This window comes from Stegodyphus dumicola, chromosome 12, assembly GCF_044657685.1.
Source record: "Stegodyphus dumicola isolate Sdum_Otavi_A_Nest chromosome 12, ASM4465768v1".
NCBI classification, from domain to species: domain Eukaryota; kingdom Metazoa; phylum Arthropoda; class Arachnida; order Araneae; family Eresidae; genus Stegodyphus; species Stegodyphus dumicola.
In genome coordinates, this window is record NC_140779.1 from 102,151,558 (window position 1) to 102,167,514 (window position 15,957).

The 15,957-nt window shown below is 31.4% G+C and overlaps 1 protein-coding gene across 4 annotated transcripts in view; it reads right to left on the reverse strand.

Annotated features, from left to right (window-relative positions):
* LOC118185934 (uncharacterized) overlaps positions 1 to 15,957 on the reverse strand; it is a 166,755-nt gene that overhangs the window by 14,584 nt on the left and 136,214 nt on the right. The window lies entirely within an intron of this gene.

Consider the following 15,957-nt stretch of genomic DNA (forward strand, 5'->3'; position numbering starts at 1 on the left):
ATTTCTTACAAATAATCCTAACATGCTTAATTGATCATTAAAAAATTTAATTTAAAAATAAAAAAAAAATTATGAAATTTAATTTTTCAGAAAAAATCTTTCAGTGAGACAAAATTTGACAATAAATAATGACAACCTAGTTACTTTCTCTTATTTATTCAATTTTTCTTTGGCGCATAAATAAAAATACATATGCTTGCATTAATGCAAATAAACGTAAACGTTTTTATTTATTACTACAGCTTGAAACTTGATGCCATTTCTATTCTGAGTTGGAGAGAAATTACTAGAAATTATCTTCATGGCGGACTGCAGATGTTCGTCAGTGAATCTAGTTCCTTTCTTATTTATTTTCAACTGTGAAAAAAAGCTTTCACATATTAAATGTAATCCCACACTAAGCGATTATTTTTACTACAAGAATTTATAACTAAGCTTACTTAGTTTTGGACAAGTACGAATAATATAGCTCCATTTACACATTTTCTGGTGCTTTAAATGGAAGTTAAACTAATGTAAATTCGAACAAGTAACGAAAATGTTCTTTGCAACATATACGTAATTGAAATGCCTTCGCGGATCACATAAAACTGCTTCGTGGGCCACCAGTTTGTAAGACCACTGGTATAAATCATTCACAGAATTCAGGGAAATTATCCAATAAACGAGGTTAGAAAGCTCATATAACGAATTACTCAGCTACATTTACCTGAAAAATCTCTTTCTGTATTAACCAAAGTAAACATTAATAGATATATCGCGCATTTTCTTTTTCTATTAATTTTCTATTCACCGTATCAGTATTTTATCAGTTTAAAGTTTAGAAAATGATCGATATGTTAAAGACTATATATGCTGCGATAGAATAATTATTTTTCAAGTCAATTTATTGATTTGTGTCATTTCTCAATACACTTGATCTATCAGTGTATTCATTTACCCAAGTCATCGATCTATAGTAGACGCCGCTTAATGTGATCGCGATTAATATTATCATTCGGATATTGTTATTGAATTGTCAAAGTCGCACTGCTTGTATGCAGAAACATGGATAATACATCGCTTATTGTGATAAACAATTTGGTTAATGTTATAAAAATATTGTAGAATGAATTTTTTAAACTGAAATAATGAAGTCAAATAAAAGATAAAATCGCTGAATAAGATCGAAATACAGTATAGAATTCCTCAAATGACACAGTCATGTTTCCGAGTAGGTAATTAAATCGCCGAAGATCTTGATTTTGTTTTCAAGCGACATTTAAATCTTGGAATCCCGTCTCAAAAAAGATAAAAAGAACTGTTTTAAACATGGCAATCTTTTAATAAATTATGAAATAAAGGAAAATGAATAACTAAAATCACCTTCAATTAACATGAATTAAGAGAAATTTAACGCTTAGGTAGTTATTGATGAAAAATCTCAAATAGCAGCATGAAACTTGACTGTCGCTTTCTGAAACAAATTTCCAGAAACATTAACGTGAACAGGGACATTTCATTAATGAACTTTAGCGAAATGATTGTAAAGAATTAAATATAGTTGACTACTTTCCTAAATACTACGAAAGTAAGTGTTTATATGTTTCTGATTACATTAAATTAAAGTCCATTGATAGTTTGAAGGATATTTTTTCTCATCGCTTAATACTATCATTCGGTTAATACTAGCGGCCACTATCAGCAAATGCAGCGAATACTAATGCTTTTCGCGCATCAAAAACCAGTACCTCTCCCTTCTCTTTGATCTTTTTGGCTTTCCTTTTAATAAACTTAGTGTAACAATGCCGGATATGCTTCACACACACTCACATAATTTATCATATAAAACAAATACAAGTGAAAATGAATTAAGTCAAAATCGTGACGCTCATTGGTAATGAAGCAACCGACCCGTAAACACCTTAATTTCGTCGAGTTTCTTATCTAAAAGGCAGGCGTTTGCAATTTTCCCCCCTCCTTATACTCATATCGGTTAAATAAAGGTAACGTCGGCGAACAAATAGAATGAGTGACGTTTCAAGGAAGTCTACTAGATCCAGCGAAAAGAAATGAGGCCGGTTTCTACATAAGTGTATCATCTCTATAAATATGTGGAAGCTAATAAAACCACGACTAAAATTAGCCAGCTTAAATGTGGAAAATCAAACCACTGCGGCGATGACGAAAGTATTTAGAAGGTGTATGGTAAGAAGTATAGTTTCCGTGAGTAACAATAGAGTCATATTTTATATGCTATCATTTTTATATTTTTAGCAGACCATCAAAATTAACGTTCACCACACGCACTTTAAAATATGTTTTATTTTATAGAGTTATAAACGTCGTCTAGAATATATTATGAGAATAAAATGAAAATATAATTATTTCCGTTTTGAATTCAGATTGCGACTAGACACTTTTCCTATTTTTAAACATTTCTTTTATTCTCTCATTTTTACAACATTATTCCTACTGTTTCGAAATTATCCTCTACATTCCTTTCTAATCTCCTTAAAGATGGTGTAACCGGAGCGTGATCGCATCATTAATTACAAAGCAAATGTTACACAAGAAAGAATTTAAATTGCGCATCTGATATGCCCGCTGAAAATTATACTTCTTTAACAAAATAGGAAAAACTGCAACATTCATATTTAAATTAAATAGCTTATACTCGTGCAATATATACCGTGTTTGAGAAAGATACACGCTTTATTTCCTCATCAAACATGCACTTCCATAAACAAAGTTTCTAGATTAAAGAAGCAGAGGTTTATGAAAACAGTTTCTGAACTTTAGAATGAAATAATTCTGTAAATTTACAATTAAGCTTTTTATATGGTTCCAATACAGTAACAAGTCCAATTAGTAAACAACTAATTATGCTTTAAAAAGTGAAATAAAAACGTTCTATACCTTTACGTACCCGTTTTACACAGATATAAAGATAATGATAATTATTATTTTCACGCAAGTCAGCGTCAACTACAATAACGAAATTTGTTTCAGTTCATTATGTCTCAAACACAAATTGCATGCGGACCGGCCGAGTGCACGATGTGAAAGCAATTGATTTTATTTAAACAAAATGAAAAATATTTTATAAGAAAGAATTTTTTAACTAACTTTTATTTATTTTAACTAAATTTTATTTTTCAACTAAATATTTATCAAAATATATGTAAACAGTAATAATAATGAAGCAAAGAAAAAATTTCAATTTATATTTATTTTCTATCTGAAATCTGCAAAAAATTTCTGTTGGTTATACTTTAATTTAAACGTATTGATTCAGACTTCTATTTATTTCAAACAATTCTAATACGCTGAATTAAACTCAATAACTTACTTTTAATTTACAATAAATAAATTAGGAAAACTTTCCAAGTAAAACAAAATTTGAGATTGAATAATGACAATAAAACTATTCTTTTATTTATTCAATACACTGCTGGCCATTAAAATTGCAACACCATGAAGTAAAGCAAATACAAAAAAAGATATTTATTGTACGTAAACAATATGGCATGAAGACAATATGATTAAATAAGGATATTCCACGAAGGAAAGCAAATACAAAAAAGATATTTATTGTACGTAAACAATATAGCATGAAGACAAAATGATTAAATTTGCAAGTAGTTTCGGGGTTTATAGGGGTGTGAAATAAATAGAAACAGCTGCTACTCCTGGCAACTAAAACGGTCTTTACCCGATCTTTAGACAAAGAATCGAATTGGGCTTGAATGACAGAAACGAGAAACTCATCCCCATGCTGCTTCAAGCATGGGAGGGCGTTGCGATCCTGCATGCCGCTCAGTATGACCCTCAGCAACCCTCTGATTCCATATTCGCATGACAGTAGTTGAATGTCGACCAGGGCGACGGGCGAAATTACGGAACGATAATCCGCACTCTTGATAGGCAACGATCCTGCCTCTATCGAATCCGAACACTTCGTCATAAGCATTTCTTCTTATTATTCGAGACATAACACGATATTCTGAGCAAACTCCGACTTTACAAAGCGCTTTTCGAGTGAGATATACACTATACAACTTTACTTTCATACAGTGCTTCAGTTGTTGTTTCCCTCCTCTACGCCGTCTAAATGGGCTGAAATACTAATCATTTGCATAAGCCAACCTCTTCTTCATTTCATGTTGTTTTGACGTTCCTCAGAACAATCTTTCCTGGTGTTGCAATTTTAATGGCCAGCAAAGTATTTCCTTGATGCATACAGAACAATACGTATATCGTATATAACTAATCATAAACTTCTTTATTTCTTACTACAACACCTCATGGTGATTCGATTTTAATAAGCTCATAGGTAAATCTGGTTCTTTTCTTATTAATTACAGCCGTGGAATTAATAATTACTATAAATTTAAGTTTATTTTCATTTGATTGCAGAGTCTTTCAATGAAGAAGAAATCAGCATGCTAATAAAATATTGGAAGATTATTGTAAAAATGGATGGTAGTAGTATTTATTATATATAAGAAAATAAATATGTTTCTGATATCACTGCCTGTGTTTCGTTGTTATATTGAGTATGAGCTTTCGAAATCATCCACCATCTAGAACCTGCGGTCTAACGCAAGAGCTGCTAGCTAAAGCAAAACAAAAGGAAATATTTGTAGTCTTTCATTTATTTATCTTATTTCTTTCAGTTGATCGAAATTCAGTTTATATTAAACTTCTCGCCTAAAGAAAAGCATCATTTTTTATTGTTTTTAAATCTGTTATATAGGCACTGCAGAATAAAAAAAAAAGGTTGCGGCTAAATTGTCCAAACGTTAGAAATAACGCCTGTTGAAAACATAGCAACTTTACTCATTTTTATAGATCTTAACAAAATCGAATCCGGGTGAATGTGCAGGCTATATGGGCGTTTTCGTAGTTTTCCCGTTTACTTAGAAAGTCCTTCACGATGGCATCCTCAACTGTTTTGCTATAATCAATTAAACCAAACCAAACTAACAACACCATGAACGTTGGTAAATCTGTGTCTTCTTTAAAAAAAAAAAAAAAAGTGTTCATGTGCTTTAGTTAAGTAACTAAGAGTTTTTCTATTCACTACACTAAATTACTAATTTACATATTGTTTTCTCACTTCAAATTAATTTTACATAATAACAAAAAATTCATTTCTCGCTTTCATGAAACACACGAAATAGAAATGTAAGGTTAACAGCAATTAAAGATGAATTGATTTTAATCTACAATTAACTCAGTAAAATATACTTGGAATTTTATTCAAACATTTATTTATTTTTTTCTATAAATTATAAAAAGTGCCAGTCATATCTAAATATTCGACATCAATCCTCATTTGATTCAAAGTACTTCATTATGCATTCATTTTGATAAAATTTATATTTTCATTTTTGCTAATTTGTAGTTACGGGTCTTTGCTCTGTGTTCCATTAATATCTTCAACTTAGACTAGCCAGAGAAAATTTCATTGCGCAACTGATACAGTACAAGCAGAGCTGAAATTTGGTTCCTTAAATGAACTCGCATTATAACAAATATCAATAATATTTTTTTTAAATATTTATAAATCTTGCTTTTTAACAATGAGTAATTTAATTTTTTTAATTTCATTACGCGAATAGAAATTTACGATCATTTTAAAGTGAATGCGCTAAACTTCAGAATGAGGTAATGGCAAATAAATCTGTTTTTGCGACTTTTATCGTAGCGATGCTAATTTAAGAAGAATATTATTTTGCTATTCTGAAAGAGATGCTAAAGAATAGCTGCGACTCTCGATTACTATTAAGCAAACAACAGTGGTATTTGAGAAATAAATTGTTCTTTTAATGAAAGACGGTCAAAATAAATTTAGTGATAATTAATATTTGTAAATAAATGATTTACTCACGATGAGGAGAAATTTGGTCAATTTTTCGATTTAAAATTCTTTGATCAGGGAAAAATGCAGCGATAAGAAGACACATAAATCAAACATCAAACGTGTATATTGTTCATTACGAAAGAAAAATTATTTTTTTATACTACTACAAAAAAGTCATTTAATTAACATATGCCACTGTGAATTGGTATATGCACTACCATTTAAAAATAGTTTTTTTTGCTTCTGCATGGGACTTACCGTCCGAAAAATAAATTGTTAAAAATGCAACACAGCATACTGTCATGCTTCGATCATTCTGCACGGCGACAAACAGGTGTAATAGAAAATCATTTGAAATCCAAGGTTGTACAATAGCAGATGTTTTCAGCAATAGAAAATGAAATTCATCATTACGAAAGAAGAGAAAAAAAAATCATACATATTTTTGAACACCATCAGCTATTCTTAACGAGAAGTTTCAACATTTCGCGAACACCGTTTATTCTAGGTTTTTCACAGCAGGGATGCAGAATAATACCGAAAACATCTGTTGTAGGTCAAACATTTATAAGGATTTACTACGTATGCCATTTACTTTTTCTACGTTTATTACGAGACATTAATTCATCTGCATTTCACCAAGTGACAGCACATTATAAAAAGAGAAGTAATTTCCGGCGTTACTGAATTTCATGTTAATATTGCATGTTGTTATTTCGATGGATAAGTATTAATTAAAAATATCATTAAAAAGAATTTTACAGATGATTCCCAGTCAATACCATTAACGGTTTTATTTATTTCTATTTATTTGATTTGATTATTTTCAAAGCACATTAGGGCTATATGCCTAAAGAGAGAGATGTCTCGTGGAGCGTTTCCTAAGGGAAACTAGCCCGTATACACGATAGCAGTAACGGAATCATGAGAAAATATCCTTCAAAGTATCAATGGGCTTCAATATAACTAGAAACATATAAGTACTTACTTTCACAGTATTTTAATTAGGGAAAAAGTTATTAATAATCTGGAATCAATACGCAAAAGTTTACCTAGGAATTGTTCATATTCATCATGTTTCTAGAAATTTATTTCAGCAAGCGACAAGCAGATTTCTTCTTCTGTCAATGAAGCTGCAACTTGAGTTTTTTCATCAATATCCGCCCAAGTGTCAAATTCCTCACAATCTGTGTTAATTGGAGATGTTTTCAGTTATTCAACTTTATTTAGTTCATGGTTTATTAAAAGGATGGGATGTTCAAAACAGTTCTTTATTACCTTTTCTAAGACGCGGTTAAGACTTAAATTCTGCTTGAAACCCAAATCAAGATACTTGGCGATTTAATTCCTTACTCGGCTTGCTTTCTTTAATTCTGTCATTTGAAAATTTCTATACCATATTTCGACCTTATCTCTTTTTGACGGCATTATTTCAGGTTAAAAAATTCATTCTGTAATATTTTGAGACATCATTGCCCGAATTTGTTGATCATAATAAGCAATGTATTTTCCCATACAAACGGGTGGACTGCTACAATTCGATAACAATGCCTGAATAACATTAATCGCGATCACATTAAGCGCCGCCTTATATCCCATTTTGAGTTACATATCCATAAAATACTAAAATACTTAAAATGATTTATGTAGGAAACAAATTATAAATCGGAGTGTCATAATAATTTTAAACAGAAATATAACGATTTCTAACGGATTCAATAAGCTTAACAGCGAGGCTACAGGATACTAAATATTATATTATGACTAATTAAATAATATATTTTAAATTATGAGAATTTATATCGTTTAGTTAATTTAAATAAGAACAGCTATAAATCGAACTTCCTTTTTTGGAATTTCGCCAAACTGTTAATGCAATGATGGCGCTGGAACTGACAATAAATTTTAAGCATTCAATTTTCTTTACACCACACCACACCAAACGCTTTCGGGAAACGTTATTTTGGGCCTTTATAATTAATTTTAAAAAAAATCACAAATACACGTTTTTCAACAATACGCGGGGGGAGGGGGTAACACCCTCAATAAAAAGCTTTAGTTCGCGACTGTACAACAGTTTTTTTAGCAAGCTATATTTGTCTGCAGGTAAACTGACAATCAAAAATTGTTAAATATCTTTTTGGTATCCGATGTACAATTATTGGGCTATCAATCATATCTAGAAGGTCAAATTTCGTTCTTCACATATTGCTAGTTATTATTAATGTAATAAAACTGTAAAATTTATCACCGCTTTCTCTATACGTCTCGCATGAAAAACTATCCACCTAAGTGAAAATGTGTCATACATACCGATGATCTGTATGATGCATAAATACACTGCAATTCATATCATACACGAATGAATAGCGTTACCATGAACGGTTTGGCATATGCACATGTGACTTGCAAATTCTGTTGAAAAGCACCATTTATATTCAAATGACCCAAGTATAAATTCCTTTGCAGACAGATTTTTTAAAAACTTAACTGACCTATGAAAATCGCAAAGCTACATTATTAGACAAAAAACAGGGTAACAAAAGCAAAATCATAATTCCATTTTATAATCAATATGACGTGACATTCATAATATGTAAGCACATATGGTTTAATGGCGAAATATATAAAACATCTTAAAATGATAATTATATAAGGCATAGAGAAATGGTTTAAAATATGATTTGGTTAAATACGTGCTTGATTACATTCGTTGGCCTATTTCACTGGAATTCTATACAATTATACCAATCATATCCGATTAGTATACATTTATTCTCCAACAGACTTAATTAAAAAGTCATTTAATTTACTTATATGTTACAATGAATTAAAACTTCTCTTTGAAGTTGAACAGAATCGTAAAAATAAATATCAGAAGATTAAATAATATTTCTTGCATTATGAAGCATACATTTTCACTTTAAATTAGGCTCACTCACTAAAATAACAGACTACCAAACTTTCAAGAAAAACTCATTAAAGATTCTGCCTTTTTTTAAATACTTAAAAATACTTTATTTAGCTTAATTTTGAAATGCATATCTTTTACAAAATCGTTCACCTGCTCCTGAACTTTACAACGCTTTTAAAAATTCAAAGATATATATATATATATATATATCTTTGAATTTTTAAATTGAATTATCTTTGAACTTGCACACACACGCATGTATATATTATATACATGCGTGTGTGTGCAAGATAAAAGTGTGTAACTATAATTTATATTTTAAATTAGCAGTAGCTTCTTAGTACCTCTTTTTAATTTGGGTACTTCCCCTCTCTACTCCAAAAATAGCAATAATTTTTTCTAAAATACGTCTTTCAAAATTAATCCGTTTATTTAATCATGCCTATAATAAGATGATATCTCAGCCAATCAGATAATTTTTGCTACCACTTAACTTTAACTGCACATCATTTTTCCCCCTTTTCCCTAGTTTTGCTTGATGTTAAGCAAACGTGCTCCGTTTTATTCATTGTTAAGATGTAAATTGATATGTGCAAAAACTGTGGGATGCAAACCGCACCCATAATGATGATGTGTAATGGGAAAGAATATTTGTCCTAAGAAATTAGGAATGAAATTATGTGTTCAAATTACGGCTAAGCCTGTCTTCAAATGTCATCCTTCTAACTATGTAGTCTCCAAGTTATTACAACACAAAATAAAAAACACTGCCAGATCACTGCAGCTATTCTCCAAATCTTAAATTTCTTCTTCAGATTTTTATACGTCCCCCTCCTAGCATCTGCATTGCATCAAAATTTCTTTCGACTGCGTCATTTCTATATCAGTCCATACATATGACTTAATAGTACTGAGACATACGTAATTCGGAACTTAGACCGAAACTTTTTACGCAACTAATTCAAAACTTAAACCGAACCTTTCTCTTTATAAGCTCTCATATTGGATAATTGAGCACTCCTGCTTCTCGCTAAGCTCTGCCTCAACGCTCTCTTCCTATCGCAATAGTATCAAAATGTATATATTCTTCAATAGATTAGATTGGCAAGTGAACAGCAGCAGCAAATGTCAATTAAAATAAAGACGAATATTTAATATGCCTTGACTGCCAGTTAGCTGTTCATTACAGATTTAACATTCTACGTTCTACGCCATTAATATTGCAGAGTTTTATTCATTATATATATATTAATTACAGTCCCAAAAATGTTTTCGTGTCTTTGTGGATTAGGTTCTAAATTTCATATTTCTTATCTATCTACCTATCTCTATATATGATGAAAAAGACTGGAATATTGATACATACATATATATATCCTTATCCAGTCTTATAATAAGAAGTTTACATATTTTATCTCATATTATATATAAATATATATATAATATAAGATACAATACGTAAACTTCTGATTTTAATTGGGAACAGCTAGTGGCGACCATAGAATTTAATTTTGGGGGTCGTAGTCACCATGGTAGTGTCAAAATTACAGTTGAGCAACTTTACCTATAATTTTATAATTTTGCAGTTTAAAAACTGGATTTAATCTTCGAAATTCATTGAGATTTTAATCAACTAAAGGGTTCATACACGTATTCACTTTCAGATTCTGTTGAGCCTCAGCATTCTCAAGTTATCACTCATCACTGCTTAGTACGCGGTACATTTTTGCTTGCATTTGATTTTTTTAAATCAGCACCGTGACAATTTAAAAAATAATTTAAGAGGAAATGTTTCGTCTTCTTATTTACTTTCCATTTATCTATCAGTCCATCCATTTTTTTTTACCGTTTCCGAAAGACTTTTTTTTTGCGCGATGTCTATACGTACGGACAGAAAAAAGAACTCTTTATTCCAACACGAATTGTAAAATGGGTTAAAAATGGATTTCTTGATGTCTGTATGTACGTATGTACCTCACATAACACAAAAAAGATTTCCCGTAGAACGCTGAAATTTTGTATATGAGACTGCTATAACATCTAGTTATGCCCCTTCCCTTTTATTACAATCGGCAGTGCCAAAAGTATATACAGTGGAGCCTCGAGACACGAGCACCTCTATATAAGAGAAATTCGAGGTACGAGGAAAGTATCAGCGAAACATTTGTCTCTAAATACGAGCACTGACTCGAGTAACGAGCAATGAGCCAGGCTGTTGGTATGCATGTCGCCATTTCTCAATTCGGCTCGATTCGAGGAATCCCCTCATCAGATCATTCGATGTTCTTTGATCTACGCGTTTGTGCGCTTGTGCGTCAATTGTTTATTACATTTAACATGAAAATAATTATTTCACGATGCCTCCCAAGAAGATTGTTGCCTCAGATAGTTGCAAAGAAAAATAAGGACACCAAGGCCGTTGAAATTAAGAAAGAGATCATAGATAAACAAATGTGGTGTAAGAGTGACGGAATTGGCGAAGACTTACAGCCGTTCGACATCGACGATTTGCACTATTCTGAAGAAGCAGGAAGAAATTAAGAAACTTGATGCAGCCAAAGGAGTTACCGTTACTTCCAAGCACCGTCCACAACTCCTAGAAGATGTTGAGAAGCAGTTAAAAATTCGGTGTCGGAAGCTATCATAAAGGTAAACTACGGTTATATTATTTATCAGTGTTATTTATTAAAAAACTTGATTTTTATGTTGATATTTTTGGGGGTGCGAAACGAATTAACTGGATTTCCATTATTTTCAATGGGGAAGTTTGTTTCTAGATACGAGAAATTCGCTATACGAGCTCAATGCTGGAACGACTTAAACTCGTATCTCGAGGTTCCACTGTATATAGAGAAAGAGACAAAAAGTAAAAAATTTAGAACCAAATTCACAAAGATACGAAAGAAATGAAATTCAGTGCCAGTAAAATCCAAAATTCCCTATAAATATGTAAAAATATCAACCATTTGTCACCAAACCAAAATAAAAAATTTTAATACTGTAAATACGTATGATATATATATATATATTTATCATCACGAAGATTGACAAAGCAAGCAACAATTTTAGTATTATTTGACAACACTTCTACTACAACCTTCTGCATAAAGAGTTAAATAACACTTGCACTTACCAAAAAATAACTTCCAGTACTCAGATTCTTCTAAATAAATTTAAAGCACTACATAAAAGACTTAAAATACAACCCCAGAAATATAACAACAGGTTTGCAAATCTCTATGCCTTACCGAAATTTCATAAGTCTCCAATTAAATTCAGGTTCATAGCTAATAGTACTAAAAGTTATCTCAAAGAAATAGATTATCTCTTTGCACAAAAACTTCGTATGATTCGTGAACTAATCAATAACTATGATTTTAAAGGTTTGCATTGCAACTGGATGATCTCTAGTAATGAACAAGTTATTAAAACTCTGAATTCCCTTCAAATAGAACATATCCAATGCTACGACTTTGAAAACCTTTATACATCTCTACCACTCGAAGAAATTTTTACAAGTTTACTTGCTCTTCCAGATTTATTTCCACAAATTTCTACCATTCTCAGCAACGAAAAATGGCAGCTATTCCTTACCAGCGTTCTCTTCAATAATTTTATTCAGTTTGACAATTACATCTATAAACAAGTTCCGGGAATACCTATGGGCGGGAATTTTTCAACTTCAGTTTGTGAATTATTCCTGTTCACTAAAGAACTAACCTATGTACGTTCACTCAGAACGGAAGAAAGTCTCTTTTTCCAACACATCTATAGATATATTGATGATGTCATAGCATTTAATAACTACAACAAAATAGAAAACGCTAATATCTACCCTGCTTGCTTAAAACTTAATAAAACCAATACAGAACAGCATGATATAGTCTACCTTGATTTACATATTATTGATTACCGTTTTATTAAAGTTTACGATAAAAGAAGAGAATTTAATTTTTCCACACTTAAACTCACTAACTGGAATTCAAATATTTCCAAAAGAGTAATAATCAACACAATTTATTCACAGCTACTTAGAATGAAAAGAATTTGCAATACTGCGGATCACTTACAAGAAGAAATACTATACTTCGTAACTATTTTAAAAAGTAACCAAATACCACATAAAATAATTAAAAATTCCCTAACCAAAGCTGGCATTAACCTTACCTAATTATAGATTTTTTGAGTTAGATAATGATTTTTTATACCTAAAGCTACGGACGGTTTAAGAAGGATGACTAATTCAGAGAATCTATTGTAAAAATGTACAGAAAATTCTTGTTTATTCATTCTCTTTCCTCCTAAAAAAATTTTGGCACTTTAATCTTAAATACTATTATGTACATATTTTTAAATTTAAATTTCTTTAGTGGCCAATTTTACTGCTTTTATTAACAAATCGGGCTTTTTTCATTTTTCATAGTAGCTTGATCGCCCGCTAGCTTGAAGAATTACGACTTTTTTAACAAATTACTGTTTTTTCCTTTTTCTCATGCTTTAATGGCCAAGTTTTTATAGTTTTAGCTGAATTTGCCATTTTCACTTCGAAAGAATTTTTTCCATCCTTCTACAAGCCAAGCGCCATTTTTTGAGCTCTTCACGCGGTTCCCGAGGTTTCCGGCCCCCGCCGATAATAGGAGACGAGTTACAGATAACGAAAATCACTTCGCATTGGCTAAACGCCCACAACTCTTCGCTCCCCCCCCCTACCTACGTCATCCAAAAATAAGACGCTTGAATTTAGCAGCCATTTTTCTGCATGTTTCCAGAGGGACAGCTTTACATCGCCAAAGGTCAGTTTTTGTTTCATTTGTTACAACTTTTTCTTGGTCTTAGCAAGACCCACTGAGTTGTTCTTTTCTCAATTTTATTTTATATTGATTATTAACTACAGGTTTTCTTACAGTTTCATAAAATCTACAGTTTTTAAAAATTAAATTGTTAATCTTTAAGCTTGCAGGCCCAGCCCGAATATATTTGTATTTTTAGGACTAATAGCTCATCGCTATTTATTTTCGTTTTGATTTTAATTTTAGACTAGATTTAGAAAGTTTGATTTTGATTTACATATTTTAACACCTTAATGTGTCTTTCTGAGCGGACGCGTCGGGAAATTGGAACAGACTATTAAAATTTCCAAGACACTTTGTCAAAAAATTTTTTAGCGAAAAAGTTTCAATTGTCTGTTTCGGCGAAACGCGTAATGGGGTTAGCTTGATTCGACGTTCAAATAATTGAAATTTCCCTTGAAAAGCCTGTTTGGATGTCGAATTGGGCTAATTTACCATTTTCCGCTTACTTTTTAACTTTTTCTGTTATTTAATTTTATTGTATTTATGTTTTACATGTCTAATGATTTGTTTTTCATGTGTATTAATTTTTGAAAACATCTTTAACCTTTTGGAGCAGCAGCTCTTGGTAACTTTTAGGCGAGCTTTCTACAATTTTTATTTTTTACTTATTTTTTACTTATTTTGCAGCATATTGCGCAAGATGTTTTCTTGACCAAAATTGTTATTACTGCTTTGCTTGATAAATTATATATATATATATATATATATATATACATTCTTCTTACCCGCCTTAAAAGTCTTTACCCAGCCTTTATTTTCGCAATCATTAGTCGTAGCCATACACTTACGGACGAAAATTTTCATGATTTGGTAACATCAAATTTAAAAAACAAATTATTTTTGCACAAATAACGAACTCAAACTTTCAATACAGTTTTCCGCTTTCAATACTTGTATTTGGGAAAGTTTTAATACTCATTAGAAGGACGGGAAAAAAAGAAGTTTGACACTCGACGATTGACCAGTATATTTAATTTCAAAATTTTCAATTTTTGAAGTTATATTCAATTTGTCTTAAGGGTTCAGTTAATATAAGTCAGAATAATTCGAGTAACCAAGTTTAAATGAGGTGCAGTAAAAAATGTGTACAATTTAATAGGCTGTACAAGGAAGTCACGTGGTGTTCACATCAGATTTTTTTATGAGAGGGAAAACAGGACTGATACTCAGAGTCCGGGCCTTACAGACTTAGGCTGTAATCAAAACTTGTACATATTCAAGAATTTAAGGATCCGATTTCTCAAAATGTATGCCTTTATGATTCATTAATGATAATTAAAGAATGGCGTATTCAACACCAATGCACTCAGAAATATGTCAAAATCTGTCGATCGAACAGGATATTAGAGCCAAAAATCAATCTACATGCTTCCACTGAATACAATAGTTGATTTCCAAGATTACAGGCTGACGTAGAAAATTAATATAACAGAAAATTATAAAAAGTGCAACAAGAAGATGAGCAGCAGCAAATATCAAATTCCATGTATATCTAATCGATATAAATAAAAAAGAAACCGCAGATCATTAATTAGTTAAGTTAAGATAAAAAAAATTGCAACCAAAATCTCTTTCTGTAAATGTATGCGCATCTGAATATATCACAGCATTCTAATAAAACGGATAAGGCTAATTAACGAATTTACATATCACATGTTGAAACCAAACTCTTACATATTTCAGTTGCATTATATTAATTCTTATTAAGTTCAAAATAGAAAACAGCAAATAAAATCATCATAAAAGAAGATTTATCTGCTTTTAGGGGATTCTAACACTTCAGATCTAAAAAATTAACATATTTATTGCTGCTTTTTGGTAAAACGAAAATGTAGAAATTTACATAGTATTTCGCACATAATAAAATAAATAGACTCATAACCAATCTCAGAAATAACTCAGAAACCAATCTTTGCATTTACAGATTCAAAGCTACAAGAAACCAATGTATTATACAAGAACAAATTATCTTTTCTTTTGATGATAAATCTTTTTCCCGCCTTCTTCGCATGCCTTCGTGGTGTGGTGGTCTGCACGATGGGCGTGTATTTCAGAGGTCCGCGGTTCAATACCCGGCGAAGGCGTTGCACATTTTTCATCTTTCCCGCTCCCAAAATAACTAATGTCTCTACAATGGCGCCCGAACTGAAAGGGCGGTGGATAATGATTCTCCCCACCCAGGATTTGGCGATTGGGTCCCCTCAAAAAACCACAGTCGCCCTTTAAAGGGGGTAGTATATAAGTTATTTCTCCCGCTTTCTTCGCATGCCTTCGTGATGTGGTGGTCTGCACGCTGGGCGCGTATTCCAAAGGTTCGAGGTTGCAAATTTTTTATCTTTCCT